This window comes from Rhinichthys klamathensis, unplaced genomic scaffold (genome assembly GCF_029890125.1).
Source record: "Rhinichthys klamathensis goyatoka isolate OS25496 unplaced genomic scaffold, OSU_Roscu_1.1 h1tg000223l_1, whole genome shotgun sequence".
NCBI lineage: Eukaryota > Metazoa > Chordata > Actinopteri > Cypriniformes > Leuciscidae > Rhinichthys > Rhinichthys klamathensis.
The window spans coordinates 1,186,963-1,206,565 of record NW_026606747.1 but is presented as its reverse complement, the minus strand read 5'-3'; the positions used below and the strand labels follow the sequence as shown (position 1 = coordinate 1,206,565).

Below are 19,603 nucleotides of genomic sequence, written 5' to 3'. Positions count from 1 at the left end.
CATTAATATAGAGCTTATGCGTGTAATGTCATAAAAAAATTTAGTGGTTATCTCTGCAATGTTATTCTTGTTTTAATCTTTGAATTGTCCCTCAATTTGACATTCCATCTTATGTTATTGTTTAAGTTGTTCATTCATTTGAGGTTCCATTTCTATTTAGATTTAAATATAAATAGAATTTGCATAACCTCAGTACAATAATAATTAAAGATGTACCTTTCTGGTGGAATCCAGTTTTAAGATGGATCCATAAGTGGAGGTGATACTAGCCTTGATATCCTCCAGCCTGAACAGGATGTCTTGGCTGTACACCACTGAAAGCCACTTATAGCTGGGAATTGCCACAGGTTGGGGAGGCTCTTCAAATGTTGGTGGCATCAGGCAACTTTTGCTGGTAAAAGAAGCACACTCGCTGGTATACCGCGCAACCCTTTTCAGCCACTCTTCACTGTGGTTCTCTTTCAATTGGCCAATCAGTCGCCAGACCACGTTCCCGTAGGAGGCGTATCACCCTGATGTCACAGGCATATCTGTAATAAGAAATAAATTAAATATACATGGATAAGCAACTGACAAAAATCACACAATAATGTAACATACCGGCGGGTAAGAATGACCCTAAACTCAGAACGATGGGCCATGTCCAGCTGCTCAAGTATTTCCCTATTCCAAGACAGGTAGCTGCGGCGGCACTTGGAGCAAATCAGAGTCTCTGTGACCAGGTTGTAAAAGCGGTCAATGTCAAGGACCTGACGCACCCGTCTGTGAAGACCTCCACTAGTCAGAGGGCTTTTACAGGCTTGGTCCGCGCACAGCAGCCTGACTTTCCACAGCCTATACGGCATCCACAGCAGTAAGGGATGGGCAAAAAATCTGCCTGATGTTGGTGCCTGGTGGTAAATAAGGGATGGCTGTGGAGGGAAATACCACAACTGGAGATGATCCTGGAGCTCCAAATTCCCACGAGCACCAACTCTGAACAATCCTGTGGAGACCCATTGGTGATCCTCCTGGGGCATGGTTTTAGGCCACAGGAGAGGAACTGCAGCAGAGTGCTCAGGCTGGAATGCGCTCTGTAGACAGAAAAGGACAGGTCAAATAAAGACAAAAAAATACTAACCAAACATAGTAACAAGTGCAATGTTTTACCACATTCACTCCTAAACTCTGCCCCTCCACTGGCCGATGCCGTTGTTTTGGAGGCGGTAATGGAGGAGCAAGAAAAAATGATTCTGCACTTGGAGGCTGTGGTGGAGAGATGGTTTGAGGAGGACCACCTGCTAGCACTGGAGCCTCACACACACGGGCAGCTGCATTTGTAGCAGTGGTTGAATGAGTCTAAAAATACAAGGTATAAAAAAATTGTATCATTGGAATTTTTTTTTGTAGCAAAGAAATAATAATTATTTATTACTTACATGAGCTTTCCGTCCAACATGTAAATTTGGCTTTGCACTCTCCACATGCTTTCCACCAAATCTGGACTTATTAAACTTTAAAGAGAGAAGTATTAATATGACAACTGTTAACCATTTTAAAACACATGCCATCATATGTACCGAGGAAAGGGTGAGCTTGGGCCTTTTCACCAAACTTGCGGGTGTAGTGTCAGCTGTGGGACGTTCTACTGGAGCAGTGGTTGGGAGCTGAAATATGACAAGAATATAAAATATTTCCGTTATGAATTCTCTCTCACATAAAGCTATAAAATCTACCTACCATTAAGGAGCTACATTGACCACTAGTTGATTGGTCTGCACTGCTTGTGGGTCTAGATGAGGCTGTAGGCACTTGCTGCTGCATAACAAAAGTGTATAAAACAGTGCATATATACAGTATGAAATACAGTATGAAAGACTTAGAAAGATGATGGACAAAATCACCAGTGATTTAAAGAAAGCACAATACTACTGTTCTATTCTATGTTAATAGTATAAACAATAATGTATAAGAACCCCTTTCATGCAAATGACGTGACAAATTTAGATGTGGGTTTTTTATTCAGTTATTAGTGATGTAGTTAGTTTCAACCTTATGACCTTCTTTTACCTACTATGCAATTTCCTCTGCTGTGGAACAGACCTGTTGCCAAACCAACCCAGATAGAAACAACAGAAATTGTCCAAGAATACATTAATGTTAAGAAATACCACATCTTTATATTGTGTGCACACTGCATCAACTGTAGTTAAACTGAAAGAGCCCAAATTAGCCTACCTTATGAGGATGAAATCCACACAAACACATCTGTGGCTGGGAGAAAAGCGTTAGCTGTCCTCTCAGCTGCAGAGGGCACTTCTCTATCTGTAAACAAAACAAAAGATGCCACTTATATTTATTTGTACAAGTTCTTGTTTTATGCTCATACTGTACATACTGAAAATATAATATGTCTACTACTCAAAATTAATATATATATATATATATATATATATATATATATTCCTTTTGATACTTTTTCTACATACCTTCTGATACAGACTGTACCACTTCTTTTGCCTTGGAGCAGGTCGGTTACCTGCATCTGATGGCCAGACACCAGTGGAGGCAAAAGACCTAAAGCGCGAGACCCACTCAGTATCATCCATAGCCTTGTGGCTTTTGGATTGTTGTTTGGACATTTTCTGTAATGACAGATACGCAGTTTTATTCATGTTATAGTGTAATTACATTAAGTCATCATGGCAAGGGCCCAAAATGAGGGATTACAGAGATGTTTTACGGAGGCAATCTTAATATTCCTAAAAAATAGAAAACGTAAGCCATTTCATTAACAATAAATAAAATAACTATAAATAACATACCTGAGCGGAATATAAATAACAGCGGGATATAAATAACTTAAGCGGTGTTTGTGCTCAAAGATTGACAAAAATTGACTACGTGGTCATTTTTCCTGGTCCAAAATGACCGCCACATTATAGCAGTTTATAAATCCAAAATAATGCATACTGTATATATCATCACCTAATGTTGTGATAGATCTTGTGATAGAGTTTTTGTAAACATTACAAATTTTGAACTTCTATTTGCTATTTATGGCCTGTATGCCTCATTGACCTGGGCTCATACAAATTGTTTTGTAGTAAAACGTATAATGTAACTGTTATGGATTATTTTGACTATAACAAATACTCAGATTAAACATTGTGTTATTTCAACTGTGCCCATGTGTTAAAATGAACATGTGCCTGAATTTTATTTTATATACTTATTGTATTCTCATCCATTCACTTATGACTGGTCATTTTTTACCACTAGTGTATAAAAGTTAAACAAACACCCAACAGTTAGAGACATTATCCAAATTTATTTTGTTACATTTTATGCCAGTGTTACAGTAGACTATTACAATGAGATTTATTGTACATTGATTTATCCATTTCCTATAAAGTAACAAACACTATCAGATATGCTATTTTACTAGTTAATCCTGTCAGAAAACAAAATAAGTTTCGTTACTGACAAAAATGTACAATTGCCAAGCTCGATGATAACGTTAGCTATAGCTAACGTAACGTTAGCTAACGTTACCTATACAAAAAAATAAGGTTTGCTTGCTGACTGGAGTTACACAAAGTCAGACAAAATCGAATAAAACTATTTACATTACAAATTGAGCTGCGACAATTATACCCTATTACTTACAATTACAGTTAACGTTAACTTACCTGATCGTTTTACGGAGCAATCTTGCTATTCCTAAAATACAGAAAACGTTCATTAACAATAAATACAATAACTATAAATAACATAACGTTACCTGAGCGGAATATAAATAACAGCGGTGACGTTTATGCTCAACGTGCGGTGATTGGTGTATGAAAAATGGACATTGCCATTTCATTGGACGGCCAAAAAAGAGAATATGAGCGGAGATTGGATGGAATCTGCTCAAACTCAAAGATGGACAAAAATGGACTATGTGCGGTGATTGGTCTATGAAAAATGGACCTTGACATTTCATTGGACGGCCAAAAATGGAGCTCGTAACGTAATTGGTTTTTTAAAGATGGAGCTCGTCATTGTATTGGATAGATTTTACAGACGCACGGCTGTCAGGTACCGCCATCGAAGGCACATCGTTTGGGGACAGAACCTAAACCTATCAGGTTTCGTAAGCTCCGCCTGTCGGCTAAAAGTGCTAGTGGCACAGAGAGACGTCCTGGCTGTTTCCATAAGTGAAGCAAAGACAACACGAACTTCCCATACCGGGAGTCGAACCTGGGCCGCCTGGGTGAAAACCAGGAATCCTGACCGCTTTTTTTTTTTTTATTAAAAATTTTCAATCAATAAAATAAAATAAAAAATAATTACAATAAGATACATATTATACAATACAATACATATTTTCTTCTACAAACATCTCTACATCACATATCTTCCATTTACATACACAGTTTTTTAAAAAACTCCTTCACTTCCGGGCAGCTTCCACATTAAATCTTTTAAAACACAACAAACTTTTGGGGTAAAAACATCATAAAAAGCATGCAAAATATTTTCACCTTTAAAATACACATACAGTCTTTCCAAATATAATTCAGTTTTCCTTTTAAACACAGTCCAAACATCGAACACAATTTTTTCCTTTTTAGCCACAGTTCTTCTCTCCCATATTGCACTTTTCATTAGCATTACACACAGATTTATAAAACTTTTGTTTTCACCCTTCTTTTAATCCTGACCGCTAGACCATATGGGAACTTCCTCAAGCCTCAAGCAGGCCCTTTGGCTTTTAGTGTGTGACCGCCCCCCTTTAAGAATATGGGAATGATCCGAAGGGATAGTTTACTGAATTCAATTTCATCTGGCTCATCGGAGGGAGCTCTCATTTGCCTCGCCCAGGGGGTTCAGTTTCCTCCCATTCCTGTGCTGGCATAATAGACACTATAAACTGGTCGCAAAGCAAGGTCCTTGTGACAGTACCCATGCAATGCATCTGAAAAGATGCATGGTATTGTATGGTAACCGTTATCCCACTGACAAAGCAGCCTATTGTTGGACTGTCAATTTAAAATATTATTAAACTAATCCAATAATAATAATAACAAAAACTATGGGCTAATAATAATAAAATGGCTATGGGCTGACAGCGAAGCAAAAGAGGCAGAGCGAGCCAGCCAGGAGTCGAACCTGGAATCTTCTGATTTGTAGTCAGACGTGTTATCCATTGCGCCACTGGCCCACCAGTCAGGCACCCTTTCACAAGCAAACACGCCTGGGTGAAAACCAGGAATCCTGACCGCTAGACCATATGGGAACTTCCTCAAGCCTCAAGCCTCAAGCCTCAAGCCTCAAGCAGGCCCTTTGGCTTTTAGTGTGTGACCGCCCCCCTTTAAGAAAATGGGAATGATCCGAAGGGATAGTTTACTGAATTCAATTTCATCTGGCTCATCGGAGGGAGCTCTCATTTGTCTCGCCCAGGGGGTTCAGTTTCCTCCCATTCCTGTGCTGGCATAATAGACACTATAAACTGGTCGCAAAGCAAGGTCTGGCAGGGAAAGAGTCAGCAGACCTTCCCTGGTGGTCTAGTGGTTAGGATTCGGCGCTCTCACCGCCACGGCCCGGGTTTGATTCCCGGTCAGGGAATGAGCTTTTGCCCTCCAGCGGCGGTCGCGATTGCAAAACGCTGGACTACCAACTCAATCGCTGACGGCCTCGTCGAGAAGCATGGCCAATGAAATGTTTGCGAAAACAACCTCCTTCGAGCCAGAGTCGAACCAGCGACCTAAGGATTGCCAATTTGCCACCTACAGTCCTCCGCTCTACCAGCTGAGCTATCGAAGGCACATCGTTTGGGGACAGAACCTAAACCTATCAGGTTTCGTAAGCTCCGCCTGCCGGCTAAAAGTGCTAGTGGCACAGAGAGACGTCCTGGCTGTTTCCATAAGTGAAGCAAAGACAACACGAACTTCCCATACCGGGAGTCGAACCCGGGCCGCCTGGGTGAAAACCAGGAATCCTGACCGCTAGACCATATGGGAACTTCCTCAATCCTCAAGCCTCAAGAAGGCCCTTTGGCTTTTAGTGTGTGACCGCCCCCCTTTAAGAATATGGGAATGATCGTATTTGTATGGTAACCGTTATCCCACTGACAAAGCAGCCTATTGTTGGACTGTCAATTTAAAATATTATTCAACTAATCCAATAATAATAATAACAAAAACTATGGGCTAATAATAATAAAATGGCTATGGGCTGACAGCGAAGCAAAAGAGGCAGAGCAAGCCAGCCAGGAGTCGAACCTGGAATCTTCTGATTCGTAGTCAGACGCGTTATCCATTGCGCCACTGGCCCACCAGTCAGGCACCCTTGAGTGCATTTGCCTCGCCCAGGGGGTTCAGTTTCCTCCCATTCCTGTGCTGGCATAATATACACTATAAACTTGTCTTAAAGCAAGGTCCTTGTGACAGTACCCATGCAATGCATCTGAAAAGACGCATGGTATTGTATGGTAACCGTTATCCTACTGACAAAGCAGCCTATTGTTGGACTGTCAATTTAAAATATTATTCAACTAATCCAATAATAATAATAACAAAAACTATGCACGCGACTTGTTGGTGTCCGGCTGGGTAGAGGCCTGTCATGACATCTACTTTTTCTCATGCCAATAACAGGCCTGGAGCCAACGTCAGGAAGGGGTCTGATGAGGAGCCTGCTATAAAAAGCTTCAAGTTGGAGGCGTCACATGTTGGTGATCTCGGTTGCTTTGTTTTCATGGCAAGTTGTGGTGTTGTTAGGATATTCCTACAGAGCCAGTGACAGTTTCTCAGTGGAATAACTGTGATCCAGGGTCAGAGACGTCTCCTCTCCTGGAGGAAAATTCAAGCCTTAGTGGTCTTGCTTGAGCAGTTGCTGCAAAATCTGGTAGAGGCACACAGCCAGGCTTGACGGGAAAGAGTCAGCAGACCTTCCCTGGTGGTCTAGTGGTTAGGATTCGGCGCTCTCACCGCCGCGGCCCGGGTTTGATTCCCGGTCAGGGAATGAGCTTTTGCCCTCCAGCGGCGGTCGCGATTGCAAAACGCTGGACTACCAACTCAATCGCTGACGGCCTCGTCGAGAAGCATGGCCAATGAAATGTTTGCGAAAACAACCTCCTTCGAGCCAGAGTCGAACCAGCGACCTAAGGATTGCCAATTTGCCACCTACAGTCCTCCGCTCTACCAGCTGAGCTATCGAAGGCACATCGTTTGGGGACAGAACCTAAACCTATCAGGTTTCGTAAGCTCCGCCTGCCGGCTAAAAGTGCTAGTGGCACAGAGAGACGTCCTGGCTGTTTCCATAAGTGAAGCAAAGACAACACGAACTTCCCATACCGGGAGTCGAACCCGGGCCGCCTGGGTGAAAACCAGGAATCCTGACCGCTAGACCATATGGGAACTTCCTCAATCCTCAAGCCTCAAGCAGGCCCTTTGGCTTTTAGTGTGTGACCGCCCCCCTTTAAGAATATGGGAATGATCGTATTTGTATGGTAACCGTTATCCCACTGACAAAGCAGCCTATTGTTGGACTGTCAATTTAAAACATTATTCAACTAATCCAATAATAATAATAACAAAAACTATGGGCTAATAATAATAAATTAGCTTTGGGCTGACAGCGAAGCAAAAGAGGCAGAGCGAGCCAGCCAGGAGTCGAACCTGGAATCTTCTGATTCGTAGTCAGACGTGTTATCCATTGCGCCACTGGCTTTTCAGTCAGGCAGCCTTGAGTGCATTTGCCTCGCCCAGGGGGTTCAGTTTCCTCCCATTCCTGTGCTGGCATAATATACACTATAAACTTGTCTTAAAGCAAGGTCCTTGTGACAGTACCCATGCAATGCATCTGAAAAGACGCATGGTATTGTATGGTAACCGTTATCGAGAAGCATGGCCAATGAAATGTTTGCTTGTGAAAAAGACCTCCTTCGAGCCAGAGTCGAACCAGCGACCTAAGGATTGCCAATTTGCCACCTACAGTCCTCCGCTCTACCAGCTGAGCTATCGAAGGCACATCGTTTGGGGACAGAACCTAAACCTATCAGGTTTCGAAAGCTCCGCCTGCCGGCTAAAAGTGCTAGTGGCACAGAGAGACGTCCTGGCTGTTTCCATAAGTGAAGCAAAGACAACACGAACTTCCCATACCGGGAGTCGAACCCGGGCCGCCTGGGTGAAAACCAGGAATCCTGACCGCTAGACCATATGGGAACTTCCTCAATCCTCAAGCCTCAAGCAGGCCCTTTGGCTTTTAGTGTGTGACCGCCCCCCTTTAAGAATATGGGAATGATCGTATTTGTATGGTAACCGTTATCCCACTGACAAAGCAGCCTATTGTTGGACTGTCAATTTAAAATATTATTCAACTAATCCAATAATAATAATAACAAAAACTATGGGCTAATAATAATAAAATGGCTATGGGCTGACAGCGAAGCAGAGCGAGCCAGCCAGGAGTCGAACCTGGAATCTTCTGATTCGTAGTCAGACAAGTTATCCATTGCGCCACTGGCCCACCAGTCAGGCACCCTTGAGTGCATTTGCCTCGCCCAGGGGGTTCAGTTTCCTCCCATTCCTGTGCTGGCATAATATACACTATAAACTTGTCTTAAAGCAAGGTCCTTGTGACAGTACCCATGCAATGCATCTGAAAAGACGCATGGTATTGTATGGTAACCGTTATCCCACTGACAAAGCAGCCTATTGTTGGACTGTCAATTTAAAATATTATTCAACTAATCCAATAATAATAATAACAAAAACTATGCACGCGACTTGTTGGTGTCCGGCTGGGTAGAGGCCTGTCATGACATCTACTTTTTCTCATGCCAATAACAGGCCTGGAGCCAACGTCAGGAAGGGGTCTGATGAGGAGCCTGCTATAAAAAGCTTCAAGTTGGAGGCGTCACATGTTGGTGATCTCGGTTGCTTTGTTTTCATGGCAAGTTGTGGTGTTGTTAGGATATTCCTACAGAGCCAGTGACAGTTTCTCAGTGGAATAACTGTGATCCAGGGTCAGAGACGTCTCCTCTCCTGGAGGAAAATTCAAGCCTTAGTGGTCTTGCTTGAGCAGTTGCTGCAAAATCTGGTAGAGGCACACAGCCAGGCTTGACGGGAAAGAGTCAGCAGACCTTCCCTGGTGGTCTAGTGGTTAGGATTCGGCGCTCTCACCGCCGTGGCCCGGGTTCGATTCCCGGTCAGGGAATGAGCTTTTGCCCTCCAGCGGCGGTCGCGATTGCAAAACGCTGGACTACCAACTCAATCGCTGACGGCCTCGTCGAGAAGCATGGCCAATGAAATGTTTGTGAAAACGACCTCCTTCGAGCCAGAGTCGAACCAGCGACCTAAGGATTGCCAATTTGCCACCTACAGTCCTCCGCTCTACAAGCTGAGCTATCGAAGGCACATCGTTTGGGGACAGAACCTAAACCTATCAGGTTTCGTAAGCTCCGCCTGCCGGCTAAAAGTGCTAGTGGCACAGAGAGACGTCCTGGCTGTTTCCATAAGTGAAGCAAAGACAACACGAACTTCCCATACCGGGAGTCGAACCCGGGCCGCCTGGGTGAAAACCAGGAATCCTGACCGCTAGACCATATGGGAACTTCCTCAATCCTCAAGCCTCAAGCAAGCCCTTTGGCTTTTAGTGTGTGACCGCCCCCCTTTAAGAATATGGGAATGATCGTATTTGTATGGTAACCGTTATCCCACTGACAAAGCAGCCTATTGTTGGACTGTCAATTTAAAACATTATTCAACTAATCCAATAATAATAATAACAAAAACTATGGGCTAATAATAATAAATTAGCTTTGGGCTGACAGCGAAGCAAAAGAGGCAGAGCGAGCCAGCCAGGAGTCGAACCTGGAATCTTCTGATTCGTAGTCAGACGTGTTATCCATTGCGCCACTGGCTTTTCAGTCAGGCAGCCTTGAGTGCATTTGCCTCGCCCAGGGGGTTCAGTTTCCTCCCATTCCTGTGCTGGCATAATATACACTATAAACTTGTCTTAAAGCAAGGTCCTTGTGACAGTACCCATGCAATGCATCTGAAAAGACGCATGGTATTGTATGGTAACCGTTATCGAGAAGCATGGCCAATGAAATGTTTGCTTGTGAAAAAGACCTCCTTCGAGCCAGAGTCGAACCAGCGACCTAAGGATTGCCAATTTGCCACCTACAGTCCTCCGCTCTACCAGCTGAGCTATCGAAGGCACATCGTTTGGGGACAGAACCTAAACCTATCAGGTTTCGAAAGCTCCGCCTGCCGGCTAAAAGTGCTAGTGGCACAGAGAGACGTCCTGGCTGTTTCCATAAGTGAAGCAAAGACAACACGAACTTCCCATACCGGGAGTCGAACCCGGGCCGCCTGGGTGAAAACCAGGAATCCTGACCGCTAGACCATATGGGAACTTCCTCAATCCTCAAGCCTCAAGCAGGCCCTTTGGCTTTTAGTGTGTGACCGCCCCCCTTTAAGAATATGGGAATGATCGTATTTGTATGGTAACCGTTATCCCACTGACAAAGCAGCCTATTGTTGGACTGTCAATTTAAAATATTATTCAACTAATCCAATAATAATAATAACAAAAACTATGGGCTAATAATAATAAAATGGCTATGGGCTGACAGCGAAGCAGAGCGAGCCAGCCAGGAGTCGAACCTGGAATCTTCTGATTCGTAGTCAGACGCGTTATCCATTGCGCCACTGGCCCACCAGTCAGGCACCCTTGAGTGCATTTGCCTCGCCCAGGGGGTTCAGTTTCCTCCCATTCCTGTGCTGGCATAATATACACTATAAACTTGTCTTAAAGCAAGGTCCTTGTGACAGTACCCATGCAATGCATCTGAAAAGACGCATGGTATTGTATGGTAACCGTTATCCCACTGACAAAGCAGCCTATTGTTGGACTGTCAATTTAAAATATTATTCAACTAATCCAATAATAATAATAACAAAAACTATGCACGCGACTTGTTGGTGTCCGGCTGGGTAGAGGCCTGTCATGACATCTACTTTTTCTCATGCCAATAACAGGCCTGGAGCCAACGTCAGGAAGGGGTCTGATGAGGAGCCTGCTATAAAAAGCTTCAAGTTGGAGGCGTCACATGTTGGTGATCTCGGTTGCTTTGTTTTCATGGCAAGTTGTGGTGTTGTTAGGATATTCCTACAGAGCCAGTGACAGTTTCTCAGTGGAATAACTGTGATCCAGGGTCAGAGACGTCTCCTCTCCTGGAGGAAAATTCAAGCCTTAGTGGTCTTGCTTGAGCAGTTGCTGCAAAATCTGGTAGAGGCACACAGCCAGGCTTGACGGGAAAGAGTCAGCAGACCTTCCCTGGTGGTCTAGTGGTTAGGATTCGGCGCTCTCACCGCCGCGGCCCGGGTTCGATTCCCGGTCAGGGAATGAGCTTTTGCCCTCCAGCGGCGGTCGCGATTGCAAAACGCTGGACTACCAACTCAATCGCTGACGGCCTCGTCGAGAAGCATGGCCAATGAAATGTTTGCGAAAACGACCTCCTTCGAGCCAGAGTCGAACCAGCGACCTAAGGATTGCCAATTTGCCACCTACAGTCCTCCGCTCTACAAGCTGAGCTATCGAAGGCACATCGTTTGGGGACAGAACCTAAACCTATCAGGTTTCGTAAGCTCCGCCTGACGGCTAAAAGTGCTAGTGGCACAGAGAGACGTCCTGGCTGTTTCCATAAGTGAAGCAAAGACAACACGAACTTCCCATACCGGGAGTCGAACCCGGGCCGCCTGGGTGAAAACCAGGAATCCTGACCGCTAGACCATATGGGAACTTCCTCAATCCTCAAGCCTCAAGCAAGCCCTTTGGCTTTTAGTGTGTGACCGCCCCCCTTTAAGAATATGGGAATGATCGTATTTGTATGGTAACCGTTATCCCACTGACAAAGCAGCCTATTGTTGGACTGTCAATTTAAAACATTATTCAACTAATCCAATAATAATAATAACAAAAACTATGGGCTAATAATAATAAATTAGCTTTGGGCTGACAGCGAAGCAAAAGAGGCAGAGCGAGCCAGCCAGGAGTCGAACCTGGAATCTTCTGATTCGTAGTCAGACGTGTTATCCATTGCGCCACTGGCTTTTCAGTCAGGCAGCCTTGAGTGCATTTGCCTCGCCCAGGGGGTTCAGTTTCCTCCCATTCCTGTGCTGGCATAATATACACTATAAACTTGTCTTAAAGCAAGGTCCTTGTGACAGTACCCATGCAATGCATCTGAAAAGACGCATGGTATTGTATGGTAACCGTTATCGAGAAGCATGGCCAATGAAATGTTTGCTTGTGAAAAAGACCTCCTTCGAGCCAGAGTCGAACCAGCGACCTAAGGATTGCCAATTTGCCACCTACAGTCCTCCGCTCTACCAGCTGAGCTATCGAAGGCACATCGTTTGGGGACAGAACCTAAACCTATCAGGTTTCGAAAGCTCCGCCTGCCGGCTAAAAGTGCTAGTGGCACAGAGAGACGTCCTGGCTGTTTCCATAAGTGAAGCAAAGACAACACGAACTTCCCATACCGGGAGTCGAACCCGGGCCGCCTGGGTGAAAACCAGGAATCCTGACCGCTAGACCATATTGGAACTTCCTCAAGCCTCAAGCCTCAAGCCTCAAGCAGGCCCTTTGGCTTTTAGTGTGTGACCGCCCCCCTTTAAGAAAATGGGAATGATCCGAAGGGATAGTTTACTGAATTCAATTTCATCTGGCTCATCGGAGGGAGCTCTCATTTGTCTCGCCCAGGGGGTTCAGTTTCCTCCCATTCCTGTGCTGGCATAATAGACACTATAAACTGGTCGCAAAGCAAGGTCCTTGTGACAGTACCCATGCAATGCATCTGAAAAGATGCATGTTATTGTATGGTAACCGTTATCCCACTGACAAAGCAGCCTATTGTTGGACTGTCAATTTAAAATATTATTCAACTAATCCAATAATAATAATAACAAAAACTATGGGCTAATAATAATAAAATGGCTATGGGCTGACAGCGAAGCAAAAGAGGCAGAGCGAGCCAGCCAGGAGTCGAACCTGGAATCTTCTGATTTGTAGTCAGACGTGTTATCCATTGCGCCACTGGCCCACCAGTCAGGCACCCTTTCACAAGCAAACACGCCTGGGTGAAAACCAGGAATCCTGACCGCTAGACCATATGGGAACTGCCTCAAGCCTCAAGCCTCAAGCCTCAAGCCTCAAGCCTCAAGCCTCAAGCCTCAAGCCTCAAGCCTCAAGCCTCAAGCCTCAAGCCTCAAGCCTCAAGCCTCAAGCCTCAAGCCTCAAGCCTCAAGCCTCAAGCCTCAAGCCTCAAGCCTCAAGCCTCAAGCCTCAAGCCTCAAGCCTCAAGCAGGCCCTTTGGCTTTTAGTGTGTGACCGCCCCCCTTTAAGAAAATGGGAATGATCCGAAGGGATAGTTTACTGAATTCAATTTCATCTGGCTCATCTGAGGGAGCTCTCATTTGTCTCGCCCAGGGGGTTCAGTTTCCTCCCATTCCTGTGCTGGCATAATATACACTATAAACTTGTCTTAAAGCAAGGTCCTTGTGACAGTACCCATGCAATGCATCTGAAAAGACGCATGGTATTGTATGGTAACCGTTATCCCACTGACAAAGCAGCCTATTGTTGGACTGTCAATTTAAAATATTATTCAACTAATCCAATAATAATAATAACAAAAACTATGCACGCGACTTGTTGGTGTCCGGCTGGGTAGAGGCCTGTCATGACATCTACTTTTTCTCATGCCAATAACAGGCCTGGAGCCAACGTCAGGAAGGGGTCTGATGAGGAGCCTGCTATAAAAAGCTTCAAGTTGGAGGCGTCACATGTTGGTGATCTCGGTTGCTTTGTTTTCATGGCAAGTTGTGGTGTTGTTAGGATATTCCTACAGAGCCAGTGACAGTTTCTCAGTGGAATAACTGTGATCCAGGGTCAGAGACGTCTCCTCTCCTGGAGGAAAATTCAAGCCTTAGTGGTCTTGCTTGAGCAGTTGCTGCAAAATCTGGTAGAGGCACACAGCCAGGCTTGACGGGAAAGAGTCAGCAGACCTTCCCTGGTGGTCTAGTGGTTAGGATTCGGCGCTCTCACCGCCGCGGCCCGGGTTTGATTCCCGGTCAGGGAATGAGCTTTTGCCCTCCAGCGGCGGTCGCGATTGCAAAACGCTGGACTACCAACTCAATCGCTGACGGCCTCGTCGAGAAGCATGGCCAATGAAATGTTTGCGAAAACAACCTCCTTCGAGCCAGAGTCGAACCAGCGACCTAAGGATTGCCAATTTGCCACCTACAGTCCTCCGCTCTACCAGCTGAGCTATCGAAGGCACATCGTTTGGGGACAGAACCTAAACCTATCAGGTTTCGTAAGCTCCGCCTGCCGGCTAAAAGTGCTAGTGGCACAGAGAGACGTCCTGGCTGTTTCCATAAGTGAAGCAAAGACAACACGAACTTCCCATACCGGGAGTCGGACCCGGGCCGCCTGGGTGAAAACCAGGAATCCTGACCGCTAGACCATATGGGAACTTCCTCAATCCTCAAGCCTCAAGCAGGCCCTTTGGCTTTTAGTGTGTGACCGCCCCCCTTTAAGAATATGGGAATGATCGTATTTGTATGGTAACCGTTATCCCACTGACAAAGCAGCCTATTGTTGGACTGTCAATTTAAAATATTATTCAACTAATCCAATAATAATAATAACAAAAACTATGGGCTAATAATAATAAAATGGCTATGGGCTGACAGCGAAGCAGAGCGAGCCAGCCAGGAGTCGAACCTGGAATCTTCTGATTCGTAGTCAGACGCGTTATCCATTGCGCCACTGGCCCACCAGTCAGGCACCCTTGAGTGCATTTGCCTCGCCCAGGGGGTTCAGTTTCCTCCCATTCCTGTGCTGGCATAATATACACTATAAACTTGTCTTAAAGCAAGGTCCTTGTGACAGTACCCATGCAATGCATCTGAAAAGACGCATGGTATTGTATGGTAACCGTTATCCCACTGACAAAGCAGCCTATTGTTGGACTGTCAATTTAAAATATTATTCAACTAATCCAATAATAATAATAACAAAAACTATGCACGCGACTTGTTGGTGTCCGGCTGGGTAGAGGCCTGTCATGACATCTACTTTTTCTCATGCCAATAACAGGCCTGGAGCCAACGTCAGGAAGGGGTCTGATGAGGAGCCTGCTATAAAAAGCTTCAAGTTGGAGGCGTCACATGTTGGTGATCTCGGTTGCTTTGTTTTCATGGCAAGTTGTGGTGTTGTTAGGATATTCCTACAGAGCCAGTGACAGTTTCTCAGTGGAATAACTGTGATCCAGGGTCAGAGACGTCTCCTCTCCTGGAGGAAAATTCAAGCCTTAGTGGTCTTGCTTGAGCAGTTGCTGCAAAATCTGGTAGAGGCACACAGCCAGGCTTGACGGGAAAGAGTCAGCAGACCTTCCCTGGTGGTCTAGTGGTTAGGATTCGGCGCTCTCACCGCCGCGGCCCGGGTTCGATTCCCGGTCAGGGAATGAGCTTTTGCCCTCCAGCGGCGGTCGCGATTGCAAAACGCTGGACTACCAACTCAATCGCTGACGGCCTCGTCGAGAAGCATGGCCAATGAAATGTTTGCAAAAACGACCTCCTTCGAGCCAGAGTCGAACCAGCGACCTAAGGATTGCCAATTTGCCACCTACAGTCCTCCGCTCTACAAGCTGAGCTATCGAAGGCATATCGTTTCGGGACAGAACCTAAACCTATCAGGTTTCGTAAGCTCCGCCTGCCGGCTAAAAGTGCTAGTGGCACAGAGAGACGTCCTGGCTGTTTCCATAAGTGAAGCAAAGACAACACGAACTTCCCATACCGGGAGTCGAACCCGGGCCGCCTGGGTGAAAACCAGGAATCCTGACCGCTAGACCATATGGGAACTTCCTCAATCCTCAAGCCTCAAGCAGGCCCTTTGGCTTTTAGTGTGTGACCGCCCCCTTTAAGAATATGGGAATGATCGTATTTGTATGGTAACCGTTATCCCACTGACAAAGCAGCCTATTGTTGGACTGTCAATTTAAAACATTATTCAACTAATCCAATAATAATAATAACAAAAACTATGGGCTAATAATAATAAATTAGCTTTGGGCTGACAGCGAAGCAAAAGAGGCAGAGCGAGCCAGCCAGGAGTCGAACCTGGAATCTTCTGATTCGTAGTCAGACGTGTTATCCATTGCGCCACTGGCTTTTCAGTCAGGCAGCCTTGAGTGCATTTGCCTCGCCCAGGGGGTTCAGTTTCCTCCCATTCCTGTGCTGGCATAATAGACACTATAAACTTGTCTTAAAGCAAGGTCCTTGTGACAGTACCCATGCAATGCATCTGAAAAGACGCATGGTATTGTATGGTAACCGTTATCGAGAAGCATGGCCAATGAAATGTTTGCTTGTGAAAAAGACCTCCTTCGAGCCAGAGTCGAACCAGCGACCTAAGGATTGCCAATTTGCCACCTACAGTCCTCCGCTCTACCAGCTGAGCTATCGAAGGCACATCGTTTGGGGACAGAACCTAAACCTATCAGGTTTCGAAAGCTCCGCCTGCCGGCTAAAAGTGCTAGTGGCACAGAGAGACGTCCTGGCTGTTTCCATAAGTGAAGCAAAGACAACACGAACTTCCCATACCAGGAGTCGAACCCGGGCCGCCTGGGTGAAAACCAGGAATCCTGACCGCTAGACAATATGGGAACTTCCTCAAGCCACAAGCCTCAAGCAGGCCCTTTGGCTTTTAGTGTGTGACCGCCCCCCCTTTAAGAATATGGGAATGATCCGAAGGGATAGTTTACTGAATTCATTTTCATCTGGCTCATCGGAGGGAGCTCTCATTTGCCTCGCCCAGGGGGTTCAGTTTCCTCCCATTCCTGTGCTGGCATAATAGACACTATAAACTGGTCGCAAAGCAAGGTCCTTGTGACAGTACCCATGCAATGCATCTGAAAAGATGCATGGTATTGTATGGTAACCGTTATCCCACTGACAAAGCAGCCTATTGTTGGACTGTCAATTTAAAATATTATTCAACTAATACAATAATAATAATAACAAAAACTATGGGCTAATAATAATAAAATGGCTATGGGCTGACAGCGAAGCAAAAGAGGCAGAGCGAGCCAGCCAGGAGTCGAACCTGAAATCTTCTGATTCGTAGTCAGACGCGTTATCCATTGCGCCACTGGCCCACCAGTCAGGCACCCTTGAGTGCATTTGCCTCGCCCAGGGGGTTCAGTTTCCTCCCATTCCTGTGCTGGCATAATAGACACTATAAACTTGTCTTAAAGCAAGGTCCTTGTGACAGTACCCATGCAATGCATCTGAAAAGACGCATGGTATTGTATGGTAACCGTTATCCCACTGACAAAGCAGCCTATTGTTGGACTGTCAATTTAAAATATTATTCAACTAATCCAATAATAATAATAACAAAAACTATGCACGCGACTTGTTGGTGTCCGGCTGGGCAGAGGCCTGTCATGACATCTACTTTTTCTCATGCCATTAACAGGCCTGGAGCCAACGTCAGGAAGGGGTCTGATGAGGAGCCTGCTATAAAAAGCTTCAAGTTGGAGGCGTCACATATTGGTGATCTCGGTTGCTTTGTTTTCATGGCAAGTTGTGGTGTTGTTAGGATATTCCTACAGAGCCAGTGACAGTTTCTCAGTGGAATAAATGTGATCCAGGGTCAGAGACGTCTCCTCTCCTGGAGGAAAATTCAAGCCTTAGTGGTCTTGCATGAGCAGTTGCTGCAAAATCTGGTAGAGGCACTCAGCCAGGCTTGACGGGAAAGAGTCAGCAGACCTTCCCTGGTGGTCTAGTGGTTAGGATTCGGCGCTCTCACCGCCGCGGCCCGGGTTCGATTTCCGGTCAGGGAATGAGCTTTTGCCCTCCAGCGGCGGTCGCGATTGCAAAACGCTGGACTACCAACTCAATCGCTGACGGCCTCGTCGAGAAGCATGGCCAATGAAATGTTTGCTTGTGAAAAAGACCTCCTTCGAGCCAGAGTCGAACCAGCAACCTAAGGATTGCCAATTTGCCACCTTCAGTCCTCCGCTCTACCAGCTGAGCTATCGAAGACACATCGTTTGGGGACAGAACCTAAACCTATCAGGTTTCGTAAGCTCCGCCTGCCGGCTAAAAGTGCAAGTGGCACAGAGAGACGTCCTGGCTGTTTCCATAAGTGAAGCAAAGACAACACGAACTTCCCATACCGGGAGTCGAACCCGGGCCGCCTGGGTGAAAACCAGGAATCCTGACCGCTAGACCATATGGGAACTTCCTCAATCCTCAAGCCTCAAGCAGGCCGTTTGGCTTTTAGTGTGTGACCGCCCCCCTTTAAGAATATGGGAATGATCCGAAGGGATAGTTTACTGAATTCAATTTCATCTGGCTCATCGGAGGGAGCTCTCATTTGCCTCGCCCAGGGGGTTCAGTTTCCTCCCATTCCTGTGCTGGCATAATAGACACTATAAACTTGTCTTAAAGCAAGGTCCTTGTTACAGTACCCATGCAATGCATCTGAAAAGACGCATGGTATTGTATGGTAACCGTTATCCCACTGACAAAGCAGCCTATTGTTGGACTGTCAATTTAAAACATTATTCAACTAATCCAATAATAATAATAACAAAAACTATGCACGCGACTTGTTGGTGTCCGGCTGGGCAGAGGCCTGTCATGACATCTACTTTTTCTCATGCCAATAACAGGCCTGGAGCCAACGTCAGGAAGGGGTCTGATAAGGAGCCTGCTATAAAAAGCTTTAAGTTGGAGGTGTCACATATTGGTGATCTCGGTTGCTTTGTTTTCATGGCAAGTTGTGGTGTTGTTAGGATATTCCTACAGAGCCAGTGACAGTTTCTCAGTGGAATAACTGTGATCCAGGGTCAGAGACGTCTCCTCTCCTGGAGGAAAATTCAAGCCTTAGTGGTCTTGCTTGAGCAGTTGCTGCAAAATCTGGTAGAGGCACACAGCCAGGCTTGACAGGAAAGAGTCAGCAGACCTTCCCTGGTGGTCTAGTGGTTAGGATTCGGCGCTCTCACCGCCGCGGCCCGGGTTCGATTCCCGGTCAGGGAATGAGCTTTTGCCCTCCAGCGGCGGTCGCGATTACAAAACGCTGGACTACCAACTCAATCGCTGACGGCCTCGTCGAGAAGCATGGCCAATGAAATGTTTGCTTGTGAAAAAGACCTCCTTCGAGCCAGAGTCGAACCAGCGACCTAAGGATTGCCAATTTGCCACCTACAGTCCTCCGCTCTACCAGCTGAGCTATCGAAGGCACATCATTTGGGGACAGAACCTAAACCTATCAGGTTTCGTAAGCTCCGCCTGCCGGCCAAACGGGTGTAAAATCAGACGCTCGATAGGCGCGAGCCCACGCGTGAAATGCTAGCGGGCTAAAGGCTAGTAGCCGAGATTCGCAAAGTTGGATCTAAGTAGCGATATCAAAGCAATCCGATTGTTTTTTACAGGGAATAGTATCGAGGATAGGTTCACACGATATAAAAATAGAAAGTGCTTGTTAATAAATGAGTGGTAAAGAAGAAAATCAAGGATTAATGAATCAATTCGACGGAGCTCTAAACACA

General features: G+C 45.8%; 21 non-coding genes across 21 annotated transcripts; 7 read left to right on the top strand and 14 right to left on the bottom strand.

The window, feature by feature from the left end:
• Nucleotides 1–5,115: 5,115 nt before the first annotated feature.
• Nucleotides 5,116–5,188, bottom strand: trnac-aca (transfer RNA cysteine (anticodon ACA)). Its single transcript has one exon. It is a non-coding gene; the product is annotated as a tRNA-Cys (tRNA).
• A 727-nt stretch (nt 5,189–5,915) lies between these two features.
• trnae-uuc (transfer RNA glutamic acid (anticodon UUC)) lies at nt 5,916–5,987 on the bottom strand. Its single transcript has one exon. It is a non-coding gene; the product is annotated as a tRNA-Glu (tRNA).
• A 240-nt stretch (nt 5,988–6,227) lies between these two features.
• On the bottom strand, nt 6,228–6,300 carry trnar-acg (transfer RNA arginine (anticodon ACG)). Its single transcript has one exon. It is a non-coding gene; the product is annotated as a tRNA-Arg (tRNA).
• A 618-nt stretch (nt 6,301–6,918) lies between these two features.
• Nucleotides 6,919–6,990, top strand: trnae-cuc (transfer RNA glutamic acid (anticodon CUC)). Its single transcript has one exon. It is a non-coding gene; the product is annotated as a tRNA-Glu (tRNA).
• Nucleotides 6,991–7,313: 323 nt separating this feature from the next.
• Nucleotides 7,314–7,385, bottom strand: trnae-uuc (transfer RNA glutamic acid (anticodon UUC)). Its single transcript has one exon. It is a non-coding gene; the product is annotated as a tRNA-Glu (tRNA).
• A 735-nt stretch (nt 7,386–8,120) lies between these two features.
• trnae-uuc (transfer RNA glutamic acid (anticodon UUC)) lies at nt 8,121–8,192 on the bottom strand. Its single transcript has one exon. It is a non-coding gene; the product is annotated as a tRNA-Glu (tRNA).
• Nucleotides 8,193–9,114: 922 nt separating this feature from the next.
• Nucleotides 9,115–9,186, top strand: trnae-cuc (transfer RNA glutamic acid (anticodon CUC)). The gene has a single exon. It is a non-coding gene; the product is annotated as a tRNA-Glu (tRNA).
• Nucleotides 9,187–9,509: 323 nt separating this feature from the next.
• Nucleotides 9,510–9,581, bottom strand: trnae-uuc (transfer RNA glutamic acid (anticodon UUC)). Its single transcript has one exon. It is a non-coding gene; the product is annotated as a tRNA-Glu (tRNA).
• A 735-nt stretch (nt 9,582–10,316) lies between these two features.
• trnae-uuc (transfer RNA glutamic acid (anticodon UUC)) lies at nt 10,317–10,388 on the bottom strand. The gene has a single exon. It is a non-coding gene; the product is annotated as a tRNA-Glu (tRNA).
• A 231-nt stretch (nt 10,389–10,619) lies between these two features.
• trnar-acg (transfer RNA arginine (anticodon ACG)) lies at nt 10,620–10,692 on the bottom strand. The gene has a single exon. It is a non-coding gene; the product is annotated as a tRNA-Arg (tRNA).
• Nucleotides 10,693–11,310: 618 nt separating this feature from the next.
• On the top strand, nt 11,311–11,382 carry trnae-cuc (transfer RNA glutamic acid (anticodon CUC)). Its single transcript has one exon. It is a non-coding gene; the product is annotated as a tRNA-Glu (tRNA).
• Nucleotides 11,383–11,705: 323 nt separating this feature from the next.
• Nucleotides 11,706–11,777, bottom strand: trnae-uuc (transfer RNA glutamic acid (anticodon UUC)). The gene has a single exon. It is a non-coding gene; the product is annotated as a tRNA-Glu (tRNA).
• Nucleotides 11,778–13,008: 1,231 nt separating this feature from the next.
• Nucleotides 13,009–13,081, bottom strand: trnac-aca (transfer RNA cysteine (anticodon ACA)). Its single transcript has one exon. It is a non-coding gene; the product is annotated as a tRNA-Cys (tRNA).
• Nucleotides 13,082–14,047: 966 nt separating this feature from the next.
• Nucleotides 14,048–14,119, top strand: trnae-cuc (transfer RNA glutamic acid (anticodon CUC)). The gene has a single exon. It is a non-coding gene; the product is annotated as a tRNA-Glu (tRNA).
• Nucleotides 14,120–14,442: 323 nt separating this feature from the next.
• On the bottom strand, nt 14,443–14,514 carry trnae-uuc (transfer RNA glutamic acid (anticodon UUC)). Its single transcript has one exon. It is a non-coding gene; the product is annotated as a tRNA-Glu (tRNA).
• Nucleotides 14,515–14,745: 231 nt separating this feature from the next.
• On the bottom strand, nt 14,746–14,818 carry trnar-acg (transfer RNA arginine (anticodon ACG)). Its single transcript has one exon. It is a non-coding gene; the product is annotated as a tRNA-Arg (tRNA).
• A 618-nt stretch (nt 14,819–15,436) lies between these two features.
• trnae-cuc (transfer RNA glutamic acid (anticodon CUC)) lies at nt 15,437–15,508 on the top strand. Its single transcript has one exon. It is a non-coding gene; the product is annotated as a tRNA-Glu (tRNA).
• Nucleotides 15,509–15,831: 323 nt separating this feature from the next.
• On the bottom strand, nt 15,832–15,903 carry trnae-uuc (transfer RNA glutamic acid (anticodon UUC)). The gene has a single exon. It is a non-coding gene; the product is annotated as a tRNA-Glu (tRNA).
• A 1,915-nt stretch (nt 15,904–17,818) lies between these two features.
• On the top strand, nt 17,819–17,890 carry trnae-cuc (transfer RNA glutamic acid (anticodon CUC)). Its single transcript has one exon. It is a non-coding gene; the product is annotated as a tRNA-Glu (tRNA).
• A 327-nt stretch (nt 17,891–18,217) lies between these two features.
• Nucleotides 18,218–18,289, bottom strand: trnae-uuc (transfer RNA glutamic acid (anticodon UUC)). The gene has a single exon. It is a non-coding gene; the product is annotated as a tRNA-Glu (tRNA).
• A 730-nt stretch (nt 18,290–19,019) lies between these two features.
• Nucleotides 19,020–19,091, top strand: trnae-cuc (transfer RNA glutamic acid (anticodon CUC)). The gene has a single exon. It is a non-coding gene; the product is annotated as a tRNA-Glu (tRNA).
• Nucleotides 19,092–19,603: the final 512 nt, after the last annotated feature.